Genomic DNA, 14,049 nt, shown 5'->3' on the forward strand with positions numbered 1-14,049 from the left:
TAAAATTTGATTTTTTTTTTTTGTTTTTGTTTTTGTTTTAGACAAACTTTCTCAAACCTTATTTTTTCTACTTATAATCCAAAACATTGAAAAACGTAATTAAGAAGTAATAAAACTTAACAATGATTAATTGGACCAATTAGGAAATCTAAAAAATAAATTGTTGTTGATAATCTATTAAGGTTATTTTCTTTGCAAAATATGTAATTTTGTCCACCAAAAACATATTATTTAATAAAAAATTATTAGCAAAATCTAAGAATTAAATTTCTATATATGCATTGTTATAAAATAATAATAAAATTGCAAAAGCTAAAATTTGTCACCCATCCGAATTATTTTTGTTTGGCTAACCTTTGCTTTTCTCTAAATAAATGGCATTATAGAGTACTTCTAATAAAACTATTAAGAATACTTTGTCCACGACAAATGATTAAAAAATAAATAAAAATTAGTAAAGTCTCATAGTTTAACATCTAAATTGAGTACTATAAAAAATCATACTATGTAATAGAATGATACCAAATTGAAATAAATAACAAATTATCTAAATCATACTATGTAATAGAATAATATTATATTTTTATAGGCTATATTTAATTCTTTATAACGCAATAGGATAAAATTTAACAATCAAAGAGACCAGAAAAAAAAAAAAAAACAATTTAAAAAACAAAACTGAATTACATTAACCCAAAGTAGAGTTTTAAAGAATATAAAAAATTATCAACCTAAAGTAGAGATGCAAGAAAAAAAAATATAAATCCATGAAAAAATTGAGAGAGAGAGAGAGAGAACATTTTTTTTTTGTGAGTAAAAACTATGCATAGAATGGAAGAGGTAGTGACAAATTTATAGTAAAAGGGTGTGAATAAGAAGAGAAAAAAATAAAGGAAGATGAAGGAAAAGAGGAAGAATTAGTGGCGGCTCTAGGAATTTTTTCCAGGATGTTCCTAAAAAATTTTCTCAAAATTTTTTTTTTGAGTACTCAGTTTTCTTATCAAATATTTGTTCATAATTCTAGCAAAAGAATAAACAATAAACTATAAGTTTATTTGAAATATTAATAAAATTATTAATTATTGTTGTTTATTTGTTTCATTAATTTGTTTGTCTTTTATAAATTATAATTTGTTATATTGTTGTTTCATTAATTATAAAATTATTAATTGTTGTTTAGTCTAACATAATTTAATTTTTTTTGTCTTTTATAATGTATTGGTTAATTATACTGCTTTAATTTTTATTGTTTAGCGTAACAATAAACTATATTGCTTTAATTTATTTGTCATTAATTATACTGTTTTAATTTGTTATATTGTTTAGCCTTATATGCATATTACACTAAAAGAGTCACTCATTACGCATCTCATGTGCAGCACAATAATTAAAGCAGTGTAACCCGACCCCATGTGCCCATCTACCCCCACCCCACTCAACAGACAAGCACATTGGTACAAGCCTCATGCCTAATGCCCCCAATCACAATAGCTAATTGCCGATCAGAAAATTTCACAATCACAAATTACAATACACATTACACATATCTCACTAACACCAACACCAACTGACCAACACCAATGGATAAGAATAAGATAATGCCAAATTTAAAAAGTAAAAAAAAAAAAAACAAAAAAAAATATTTATAAAGCTGCCAATCACAAACTCACAGTTCAAAAGAGAGAGTTAGACTCTTAGAAGAATAAAAAGCTTGTTCATTAATTTTATTTCATTTCAGATAGAAAGAGAGAGAGTGGGAGACTGCGAGAGAGAAATACCTTGAGATCCCAATCACCGAGCTCCAAGCACCGACCACCGGAGACGCTGTGCGATCTCGATCTGCGATGAGGCAATAAGGCGCGATCTGCGATGAGCAATGCACGATCTGAGATGAGCGATGCGCGATTTGCGATGAAGCGATGAGGCGGCGGAGGCGCAATCTGCGATGAGGCGATGAGGCGCTATCTGCGTTGAGCGACGATGAAGACGAGCGAGCTACGACAACGACGAGCGAGCTACGAGCGACGTGACCGTGGGTTTGGTTTGCTCTGCGAGCGACGTGACCGTGGTTTTTTTTTTTTTTGAGAGAATCTGTGGGTTTGCCTTGGGCTTGCTGTGGGCTTACCTATGTCTCTGTTACAATTTTTTTTCCTCTGTCTCTGTTACAATTTTTTTTTTTTTTTTTTTTTTTCAGATTTTTGTTCAATTTTTTTTTGGGTATTTTTTTTGGGTTGAAAGTAGAACAAATAAATTTTTTTTTTTAAAATTTGAGGGTGTTTCTAATTTTGTTGAGCGTGTTCCCGATATCTTCATATATAAAATATTTTAATTATTATATATAAAAAAAAAATTCAAGTCAGGAACACCCTGACTTGTACGTGGCGCGGCCACTGGAAAGAATGATATTAATGTAGAGGGTAACGAGGAGAAAGGTTGGGGAAGTAATAGGGAGATGAAAAGGTAAGGAAAGAAGAAAAGTTGGAAAAATATAAATATTTAAAAAAATAAATGTTAAAAACAATTATAGGAAAGTTGGAAAGAAAAAAGATAATGACTTGGAGTTGATGTGGCTTAATTGGTATGTAGTAATAAATGCTACGTTTCAGCTTTTAGATATATAGATTAGCCTGACACGCTCGCCAATCAGACAATCATAAGCATGTTGCATATTGTCCTGTAAGGATGGTTCAATTAATTTTGTAAACTCATAATTGAGAGCAGAACTCACATCTGGCAGATTGTTAAAAGAGAATAGGAACTAGAGTTACTCTTAAGACCCCATTTAGAGCATTGGCAGCTTTGTTGAAGTTGCTGTGAATCGAACAGAACAGATAAGAACATCCAGCTGACCTACATAGATTAACTATATGGTGTACAACATCCAGTTGAAATTAGAGATACTTGATACAGCTTTTCTACTATCCTATATTGTGTACACAGTGACTTAAAGAACACCAAGTTTATATGGTCTTCTTTTCGGAGTTGTAATCTGTAGGGAGGTTCTTTGGTATGGATTGTATATTTTTAATGATGTTTACAACTCTTTCCTATTGTAATAATCAATAGTTACAAAAAAAATATGTGAGAGGAGATTTGAACTCTAGATGTCTTTATAGAAAATACCAAATAAAGTTAAGCACTATTCATTGCATTCCCTTATCGTTGCCAACAATGGCGAATCTAACCAGGCAAGGTATACTTCATGATGCTGCATTTGACAAATGCAAGGGCGGCACTAGCCACTAAAATTAAGCGCTTCACCGGCCCTTCAAGGATGTCTTGTAGTTGCTCCATCTGGGAATTGCATTTGCTAAAGACAAAACTCCCAGAACCAACAAATTTTGTGAATAGATACATGAATTCTGAGAGCCATGTCCATACTTAAATACCTTTTAATTAATAATTCTCTACGGAAAGAAATCTCACGTCTGTGAAAGTAATATCATCCACTAAGTAGGAAGTAAGTGCACGTGTGAGTGTATCATATTATGGTGTGATTATTCATCACAATCTATATGACATCAAAAGGTTGAAATGTACTATTTATTGTTGTAACGCTTTTGTTGAGCTATATCAGCATAATATTTTAGTCCAGTTTGGTCCATTTAAGTTCAGTTTGGTCCATTTTTTTTGTGTTTTTTTTTAAACCTATTTATTGGTTGAATCATATCTTCAGAATTATTACTAGTGATAATCTATCAAGTCTATAAATGTCCTCTTTTTCTTTTGGACAAATTATGATTTGAGTCATTTGACCGAGATTTAAGTTGCTTAACTTTGGTTTGAAAGTTGACATTTTACTCATCTAAGGTTAGCTCAATTAGAGATTCGTAACTACCTCTGTTAAAAATAGAACTAAATATGTAATTTTGCTCAACTTTTATGTCTCTTTTTTCTCAAAACAAAAAGCACATACAAAAACAAGATAAAAAATGGAGTTTTTTTTTTTCAATCTATATTTTGCTCACACAAAAAGATGAATACTCTCTCTCTCTCTCTCTCTCTCTCTCTCTCTCTATATATATATATATATATATATATATATTCTTTCTTTTAGTGGATGCTTAATTCTTTAAATTTATGAATTTTATGTTTAACTCTACTTTAGGCTGATATGATTTGGTTATATCTTGATTTTTTATCTTTTTAATTTTTTTTTTGTTTGTTACATATTATCCTATGGAATTACAGAATGATTTAATGTTATTCTATTACATAGCATGACTTGGATAATTTGGTGTTTACAACTATACATTTCCTTTTGAAAATTCTTCTACTCATCTTCTTTTATATATTTTTGTTATTTGTCTCGCATTCTCTTCCAAAAAAGATAATTGTTCTCTCTCTCTCTCTTATTAATTCTATCTTGTAACTCTATTTTAGATTGATGAATTTTTGTTTTTTGTTTTTTTTTTTTTCGTGTCTCTACTTTTGGATGATGCACTTTGATGGTGTGTTTTTTGAGTTATTTATCATATGTACTCTCTATCCCTCTTATAGTTTTGGTTTAAGTTAATTTTTAGATATTTTAGAAGTGAGATGATTATGTATTTGAATGTCTCTATAAGTTATTTGAGTAATATTAATTGTAAATTTGTGATGAGGTTTGATTATTATGGTAATCTTCTTAAAAGAATGGAAAATTCAAATAATTAATTTTGGAACTTAAAAATTTTAGTTGTAGAAAAAAAGCCCTAAAACACTATACAAAAGTTTGAATAATATTGATCACTTGAAAAAAGAATAGTATTTCTATCTTTTATCTCAAAAAAAAATATTAATCAAATGCACCTAAGTTTTTCTATAAAAATAAAATAAAATAATAATAGAATGATATATTTGTAGAGATATAGAGATGAAAAATAACTTTAGAAATAATATCTCCAGTACGTTTTAGAGAATAAGTCATACATTATACCACGTTATAAAATATTTATATATTCCTACGCATTGTGTGAGTTTGCAACTAGGTATAGTGTAAAAGCTGAAGTATAAAATTTATTATTGCTATGCTCCTGATGAGCTACATCAACATAACATTTCAGTCCAGATCGGTCCACTTCAGTCCAGTTTGGTCCATTTCTTTGTTTTTCTTTGTTTTTTTGTTTTTTGTTTTTTGTTTTGTTTTGTTTTGTTTTTTTTTTTTAATACTTGTCTATTGGTTGAAGCATATCTTCAGAAGTATTACTAGCGAAGCATCTAACAAATCTATAATTGTCCCCTTTTTTTGCAGATAATATTTGAGAAAATTTTGATGGATATATTAGTTCTTCCACTTGGAATCATAATGCTCCTCTTTTTCATATATGGACATTTTTTTTTTCCTGATGAACATAACATTGAATATGAAAATGAGAAATCTATCTTGATATTACTTTCCAATGCCTCTCTTCTTCATTGTGAAGTGACTTAAAACTTAAAAAAAAAAAAAAAAAAGAAAGAAAAAAGAAAAGAAAAGAAACTTTTTAGTTAATGTGGGTGAATCACTTGCAAATCAATGTATCTTATCCAATATGGATATTAGTTTGTTTAGCGTACGAGTAGACGAACCGAAGCCTCTGTTAATAAGATTCTAATGATAGAATAAAACCAATCCTAAGCCTTAGTTAATAAGTTTCCAACTCAAGTAACTGGGCGAAAATAGCCAAATAGCACCTTTTTGTAAATTATATTAAAATCTATCATTGTTTCGAAAATATGTAAGTATCTACCATTTTTTAGGTACTCAAGAAATTTTTCCAGCAAATTTAAAGTATATTTTAGAACTTGAGTTTTTGGAACTCAGTTTCATGGCAAACTCGAGTTTCAAAAAGGTGTTAAATCTTTCTATATTTCTAAAACAGTGATAAATTGCTAATTTTCTTGTTAAATATTGGTAGTGGGACATTTTTGCCCAAGTAATTGCGCAGGCATGCAGAATTTTTAAGAATGATTTGTAAAATCAGTAGAAATAGCAACATTATTGTCTACGCAAGAGGCACCGTGTTCAATAAGAACTTTGTCTGAAATAAATTATGACTTACGAGGTTCAATTTTTCTCGAAGACCATTTATCATCATTGCTCCACTTGAAAAAGGTGCTACATTTTCTTACAAACCCATTCTACACTTCTGGTTGCCTAGTGGTTAATTAAAAGGGCCATGTCAATGAGTCTTCACCATTTGTCTTTAATGTATGCTCACTTGTCCTTAGCTTCCTTGTCCTTGCGGGGTCAGGCCAACGCTTTGGTGAACAGCTATCATTGTTGCTCAAATTGAAGAACAGCCTCAAATTTAATAGTACTTTGTCCACAAACCTTGCGCGTTTCCGTTGCCCGCAGGTTTCCGTTGGTGGGCATCCTTAATGGGGTTAAAATCCCACACAGGTGTAATTATTCCGCTGGTTGCCTGGCGCCCTGCCCGGGGTGTAATATAACCATAAATCCTCCCATTTTTTTTTCACCAAAAAAAAGAAAAAGAAAGAAAGAAAGTATTGATTCCTGTTTGCGGAAATTAAGTTGTAACCTGCAGCAAGGGACTTCTCGTTGGTGCCAGCCTGGACAGCCAATTAGAGCACATAGGAAGGGAAATTGCTATAAAAAACACACTATCAATTTACTACAAAAACGTTTACAAACTTGTAAATTAATTTAATTAGTGTCTTGATGTTATGATAAATAACAATTTAAACATCACTGTGCACTCTTGGTATGATGGTCACTTCCCAAGTCTAAGTTATTGTAGGGTGGAGACAAAAGATGGGGTTCAAGTTTTCAAGAAGGAGTTTCATCAAACATATACACACTTAGATTAGGTTATAGTAGAATTCTATCTGAGATAAAAAAAAATCTAAATTACTTAATTGAAAATGATGATGCATTAATTTAAGAAAATTATGTAATAAAATTTGTAGTATTATTTGCATCACTCCCATAATTCTGCTCAACAGGTCTTTGTACGTTTTTAGACCCCTTAAACACAATCAGATTAACCTAGTTATTTAGCCAAGTGATTAACTTAGGTAAATTAAACAGATCTAGGTTAACACAAATATATCATATCATGCAAAGCAGCGGAAATATAAAGAACACAATGATATTATGACCCAGAAAAACCAAACCGGTAAAAAACCTGGGGAGATTTAACCTAGCTATCCTCAAGGTAAAACCGAATCCACTATGAAAGAATTGAAATTTACACAATAGCGACTTAGACCACTAACATCCTATTGCTACTTCGAGTAGAAAACTTACTACCATGATCCCATGATAGCTCCAAGTCCATGGACTACTTCTTTCTTGGATTCCCAGCAAGCACAAGCACTTCCGCTTGTATATCTTTAAGCTCTTGAATTTGCAACTGAATTAATCATCAAGTTCTTGACATAGTCTTGATCCTTGATAATCCTAAGTATGTGTGAAGACAAATACTTCTAGATTTCACAGAAGATTCACACACAACATCAACAACTACTAAAAAATGTGACTAGGGTTTTCCCTTTTATACCTAGGGCAAAGCATAAAACTCTACACGTAAAATGGGCTTGGGCTGAGTTGGAAAATTTTACAGAAAAAAAAATCTGCACGACTTTCAATCGGTTGAGTCTAATTCTCAATCGATCGAGCCAGGCAGAATTGCACAGAAAATTCTGCAGCAACTCGATTCCAACTTTACATATAAGACACATACTTTGAGCAGTCTAAACAAGACTAAAACGTTTTAATCATGGTTTGCCAACATTACAAATTAGTGTTCTAATACATTTAAACCTAAAGGTCTTAGAACCTAACAAACTCTCCCTTTGGCAATCCGTGAAAAAACACAAACATAACAAAGTGCTCAAAGTTTACATAAATACAGTCCATTACACAAACATAGCCCAACACAACAAATTCAACCTAACTACCATCCATCAGTTGCAAGTGTAGACAGCAGAACGACTATATCAACCTGTATATTCCTGTAACACTTAACAAACACATAAACACATTTGTGGAAAATACAAGTAAACAACATAACTTCTTAATTTCACCTAAACATAAACTACAAGACATATATCATGAATAACCTCATGTATAAAGATTAATAAACAAAGTAGCACAATGTGAAACAAGAAACAGATAAACAAAACAAAATATCTCCCCCTATCATGGACAACCCAAACACAAACATCATGAGCCAAAAAGATAAATACAGAGTGAAGCACCTAGATACAATCTAAAAACTCCACAGCTCCAAACAACACAGAATCTCCCCCTAACAACAAAAACTCCTCTCTACAACATATGTACTCCCCCTTTTTGTGACGAATTGCCAAAGGGCACTCATTCATCATCAAAAGGAGGTGGCGGTCTAATACTCTCCAAATCTGCTCGTAAAGCATGAAACTCATCAAACATGTCCACCAAAAGCTGACCATGAGCCGCCTGAACGGTCATGATAGTCTCCAACATATGTCGAATGTTTGAATCATCCAAAGTAGAAGGCGGAGGAACATCAGCAACAGCAGCAGCAGGATCGACGGACGCCTCAGAAAAAGTATCACATGTAAAGGAGGAATGAGGAGGAGGTACGACACCAGAAGAGTCAACCCTAGGACGTTTAGAACTTGTTCTCAACTAAGCAGCTCTCTGCCTACGAAAGGTGGCACCTATAAGAGCAATAATATGAACAGGATCAGACACAGGAAACTCCTTTAAACCAAGATGTAAAAGAATCCGATAAATAAAAATGGGGAAGAAAAGAGCATGAGCAGTAGAACTACTCCTATAAACCTTGTTCAAGGAACGAATAAAAAGATAAGGAAAACTGATAGGAGCATAATTAACAAGGGCATACAGAAACACACATCGCTCAATAGGGATGGTGTGTAGATGAGATATAGGCCACAAGGAATGACAAGCAATCCGAAAGAAAAGATAGTGAACCTTAGTGAGCTCAGCAGTAGTGATCTGAGGATCAGAACTCCACTGGATAGAAAACCCAGTGATGTAAGACATGATGTCGTCGAGGGGTAGAGACTTATTATAAGGGTAGACAGGATGCTGAACAAGAGGTACCCCAAGAGCTTCAGCCACTACCAGAGGAGTAATGGTGTACTCTTCACCTCGTATCCAACTATTAAGTAAAGTGTTGGAATCATAGACGTGGATAGAGAGGTTCAAATAGAACTCTTTAATCAAGGTAGCCAGAAGAGGGGTGAGAAATATCTAACAAAGGTAACCAACCCCTACGCTCAAAGTTCCTTATAATCTCGGGATCTAGCTCATCTAAAAGAACCTTTCTCTTAGCCCAAATGTTTCTCTTAAGGTTAAGTGTCTCAAAGGTCGCTTGGTGTTTCTCACTCAAGAATCTCTCACTCTTAAAGGATGGAGTAGAAGAAGAGGAGGATTTCTAGTTGGCTCTAGAATTTCCTAGGCATGATGCTAAGGAAAAGACAAGATAAACAAAAAAGAATCAAAAAAGAAAACAAGAGAAAACTAAGGGCAGACTGCAAGTTAGTACAAAACAATATAGAAAATAACAATCTATATGATGCATGAACAGTGTAAGCAAATGATGCATGCCCTAATGTAGTGAGAATAAGTTCAATGTAACTTTAAAATCACAAAATTGGCTTGAGCATAGAGTTTATATCAAAAACCCCAAAATTATGAAAAACCACTTGTACAATTTTCAAGAACTTGACCAATTGATCATTAAACAAGATAGAGAACACATTAAAATGATCAAATTAATCAATCCAACAAACCAATTTCATCAAATTAAACTTAATTGAACAAAATTCCCAATTCAGGTAGTTTCAAGCCCTAGAATTTCCAATTTTTCACTAACCATCAAATTGATCAAATTAATTCACAAGAAACATGTTTATGACATCCCACAATAAAAACCCAGTGATCAATTTCTCAAGAAAAAGCTGGAATCAACACAAAACCCAAAAAATCTTAGGTTCAAAATACCCTCCTAAATGCATGATTTAATGCATGAAAAATGAAAATAAATGACAAAGGAAGGATAAAAAGGTCTTACCGGCCTAAGAAGACAAAAACCTTGCAAAAGAATTGGAGGAAAACGACAAAAATCTTGAGTGGGAGCTTGGACAGATCGGATAGAGAGAGAAAGAGTTTGAAAAAGTTTGAAAAGTGCTTGAACACGTGAGAAAACTCATGATTTAAAAAACTCTCTATACGATTTTCGATTGGTCGAAAGTTAGGTTTGATTGATCAAAAAAGCCTTCGATTGATCCAACAACGATTGAGCATCGATCAAAACAAACAGTGGATGACCAAAGTTTTAATCGCAAGTTCGATCGGTCGAGAAGCAGATTCGATCGATCGAAATTCTGGAAAAACCAAATTTTTAAAAAACAAAGCATTTTTACGTAGAAACTCCTCAAAGCAAAGAATTTTACGAATAAAATGCATGAGTATGAAATGAAATGCTTTTCAAAAACACATGATTTAAGCCCAGATTTCCAAAAAAAATTAAGATTTTCACTAAATTCACCTTAAAATCTCAAACTTCAAAACACATTTTGCATTTAAACTCAAGGAAATTTCAATCTTGGATGGCTAACACTAAATTACACACAATAACATGTACAAAGTTTAGCAAAGAGTAACTTGTGTAGTGTGTGCGTGCAACTGAAAAAAGCTTGAGAGACATGTGAGGTGATATGTGAATAGAAATTAAGCACAATTTTTACAAAATTTATCACATACATTTAAAAGAGACTATCCCTCAAAGAGTTACATCATATAACTCTCACATCCCCTAGAATAAAAGCTTGCAATCATGTAAGTTTCTTGATTTGCCTCATAATGTACACACCAATTTTATTTGATCAGAAACTTATTGAGAATTAGCCAGGATAATGTACACACCAATTTTAATTGATAGAAATTATTATAGTCCAATAATATACACACCAATTTTAGCATTTAAACTGAGGCTACACCTTATGTTCTTTTTGTGCATGTGCTACACTTTCTCGAGCACAAAATCTTAAGAAATGCACTAAGGTGTTCATGATTGGCTAGTAAACAGTGGTGAGATGGTTATTTATGTCTTTCTCATTAAGATCAAGTTCGACAATCAAAGGCATGTGATTTCAAGATCAAGAACATGTGATAAAAAACTATAAACATCTCCCCACACAACATGCACTACAAAGCTCAAACTAGTAAAGTGCAATAAAATAAGCTCATCAAAACTAAACAAGGTACATAAACATGTTATGTAAAGATACTATGGCCAACCTTAATTTCAAAACCAAGACACAAATGCAAAACACATTTTGCTTCCTCCTTTTTTATTTATTTATTTATTTTTGGATGAAAATAACAAAAAACAACCTAGAATGAAATGCATGAATGTTATGCAATGCAAATCCTAGAAAAGCAAAGAAAAAAAAATGGTCACAAAGAGTAGAGTAAAGAAGCACAAGGACCATGTCAGAGAGACTCACTTAGATTGAGCCTTTTGCATCCAAAGCTTTTTAGATGCACCTTGAGCATTGGAGTTTTGGTTCACATTAAAATAATTTCCAACTCCAGAATTGGAATAAAGGTTTAAAGCCTTTACCAACTCACCAATAAGTACCATAGGATCTTGTACTTGAGGCATAGGTACTTTTAGTTTATTTGCTCGCTTAACAGCTTGCAACTTGAAACAGTTTAGACGAATGTGCCTAGACTTTCCACAAAAATGACAAACCTATGCAGGTCTTTCATGTAACTTGCCCTTAGAAGGATTAGAAGTCTTAGGTTTAGACTCTTGAAGATCAACCCTAATCTTTCTAGGAGGTATGACTTCTACAGGTTTAACAACCTCACACGCAGGGGGCTCAGAAGAAGGAACAAAGTTTGTAGAGTGTTTTTTAGAAACAGAGATGCTTTATACCAAACCTAACCCAGTTTTGTCTGAAGAAGACTTTTGAACACTCAGCATATGATCAAGTTTGGAACTAGCAGACCTATTAATTTATTCTCTAGCAACAGATAAATCATGTTCCAAATTCTTAACTTTATCAAGTAAAATCATGTTTTTAGTCTTCACATTATTCAACAGTTCATTAGCATCAAACAATTTCACAAGTAAATTTTTCTTTTTAAGCTCAAGGGATGCAATTTTCTTTAAGCTTAGATCAACATTCATAACATCCTTTGCAGCAACTTTGCAAAGTTTATTGTAGGCTTCTTGTAAATCTGCATCCTCAGAGAGTTCCCCATTAGAAGGGTTCTCCTCAATAGCAACGCTTTCATTAACTACAGCAGTAGCAGTGAAAGCAATGAAGTTTCCATTCTCGTCACACCCAGACTCATCATCAGAAATTTCATCATCACTAAGGGTTACAACCATAGCTTTACCCTTAGACCTCAAGTATGTAGAACATTCAGATTTCATATGACCATACCCTTGACACCCAAAACATTGTTGTCCCATAGAATTATTAGAAGGCTGACCTACTTTTTCTTTAGATTTTTCAGTGTTATTAACCTTAATGGGACCATTCTTCCTAAAATTTTTAGGTTCAATAATGTTCTTACCTTTTGCCCTTTTGTTGTTGTTCCTAAAAAAGTTTATAAAGTTCTTCACAAGATATGCAATCTCTGTAGCAGAGAGCTCGTCATCAAATCCACTCACATCAACATTATCAATAGACTTAAGAGCCATTGATTTGGATTTGCTAGTCTTAGGTAGGTCCAACTCACAGGACTAAAGAGATCCTACAAGTTCATCCACAAGGATGAAGTCCACATCCTTGCTTTCAGTGATGACAGTCACTTTGGGTCTAAAGTCCTCAGTCAAAGATCTAAGTATCTTCCTAACAATTTTAGGTTGATCATAGATTTCACCCGGATTATATGCAGAATTAACAATATCATTAAAATTAGCATAGAATTCATAAAAAAATTCATCATTAGACATCCTAATGCTTTCAAATCTAGTAGTTAATTGCTGTAACTTATTAATTTTAACTGTCTTTATGCCTTCATGCATAGTTTGGAGGATATTCCAAGCAGTATGAGCAACCTCAACATTAGAGATTCTCTTAAATTCCTCCATAGAAACAGCATTAAAGATAGCATTCATGGCTTTGCTATTGAAAGCGGCTGCTTCTTTCTGAGAAGTTTGCCACTCACTCACAGGAGTAGTGGGCTTCTTCCATCCGTATTTAACGGAGTTCTAGACTCTCTCATCAATGGCTTTCAGGAATGCTTTTATCATGACTTTTCAGTAAGTATAATTATTCCCATCAAAGTGAGGAGGAATAACAAGAGAGTGTCCGTGTTCCATGACAACTGGGGTCAAGGATCAGCTCAAAGATTAAAAGATCTTCGACAAAAGAGCTACCCGTTTTGATACCACTTGTACGTTTTTAGACCCCTTAAACACAACCAGATTAACCTAGTTATTTAGCCAAGTGATTAACTTAGGTAAATTAAGCAGATCTAGGTTAACACAAATATATCATATCATGCAAAGCAGCGAAAATATAAAGAACACAATGAAATGATGACCCAAGAAAACCCAACCGGTAAAAAACCTGGGGAGGATTTAACCTAGCTATCCTCAAGGTAAAACTGAATCCACTAACATCCTATTGCTACCTTGAGTAGAAAACTTACTACCACGACCCCATGATAGCTCCGAGTCCACAAACTACTTCTTTCTTGGATTCCCAGCAAGTACAAGCACTCCCACTTATATATCTTTAAACTCTTGAATCTGCAACTGAATGAATCATCAAGTTCTTAACAGTCTTGATCCTTGATAACCCTAAGTATGTGTGAAGGCAAACACCTCTAGATCTCACAGAAGATTCACACACACAACATCAACAACTACTAAAAAACGTGGCTAGGGTTTTCCCTTTTATACCTAGGGCAAAAAATAAAACTCTACATGTAAAACGGGCTTGGGTTGAGTTGGAAAACTCTGCAGAAAAAACAATTTGCACGACTTTCGATTGGTCGAGTCTAATTCTCGATCAATCGAGCCAGGCAGAATTGCATAGTAAATTCTGCAGCAACTCGATTCCAACTTTACATATAAGACACATACT

This window comes from Castanea sativa, chromosome 9, assembly GCF_040712315.1.
Source record: "Castanea sativa cultivar Marrone di Chiusa Pesio chromosome 9, ASM4071231v1".
In the NCBI taxonomy this organism is placed as follows: Eukaryota; Viridiplantae; Streptophyta; class Magnoliopsida; order Fagales; family Fagaceae; genus Castanea; species Castanea sativa.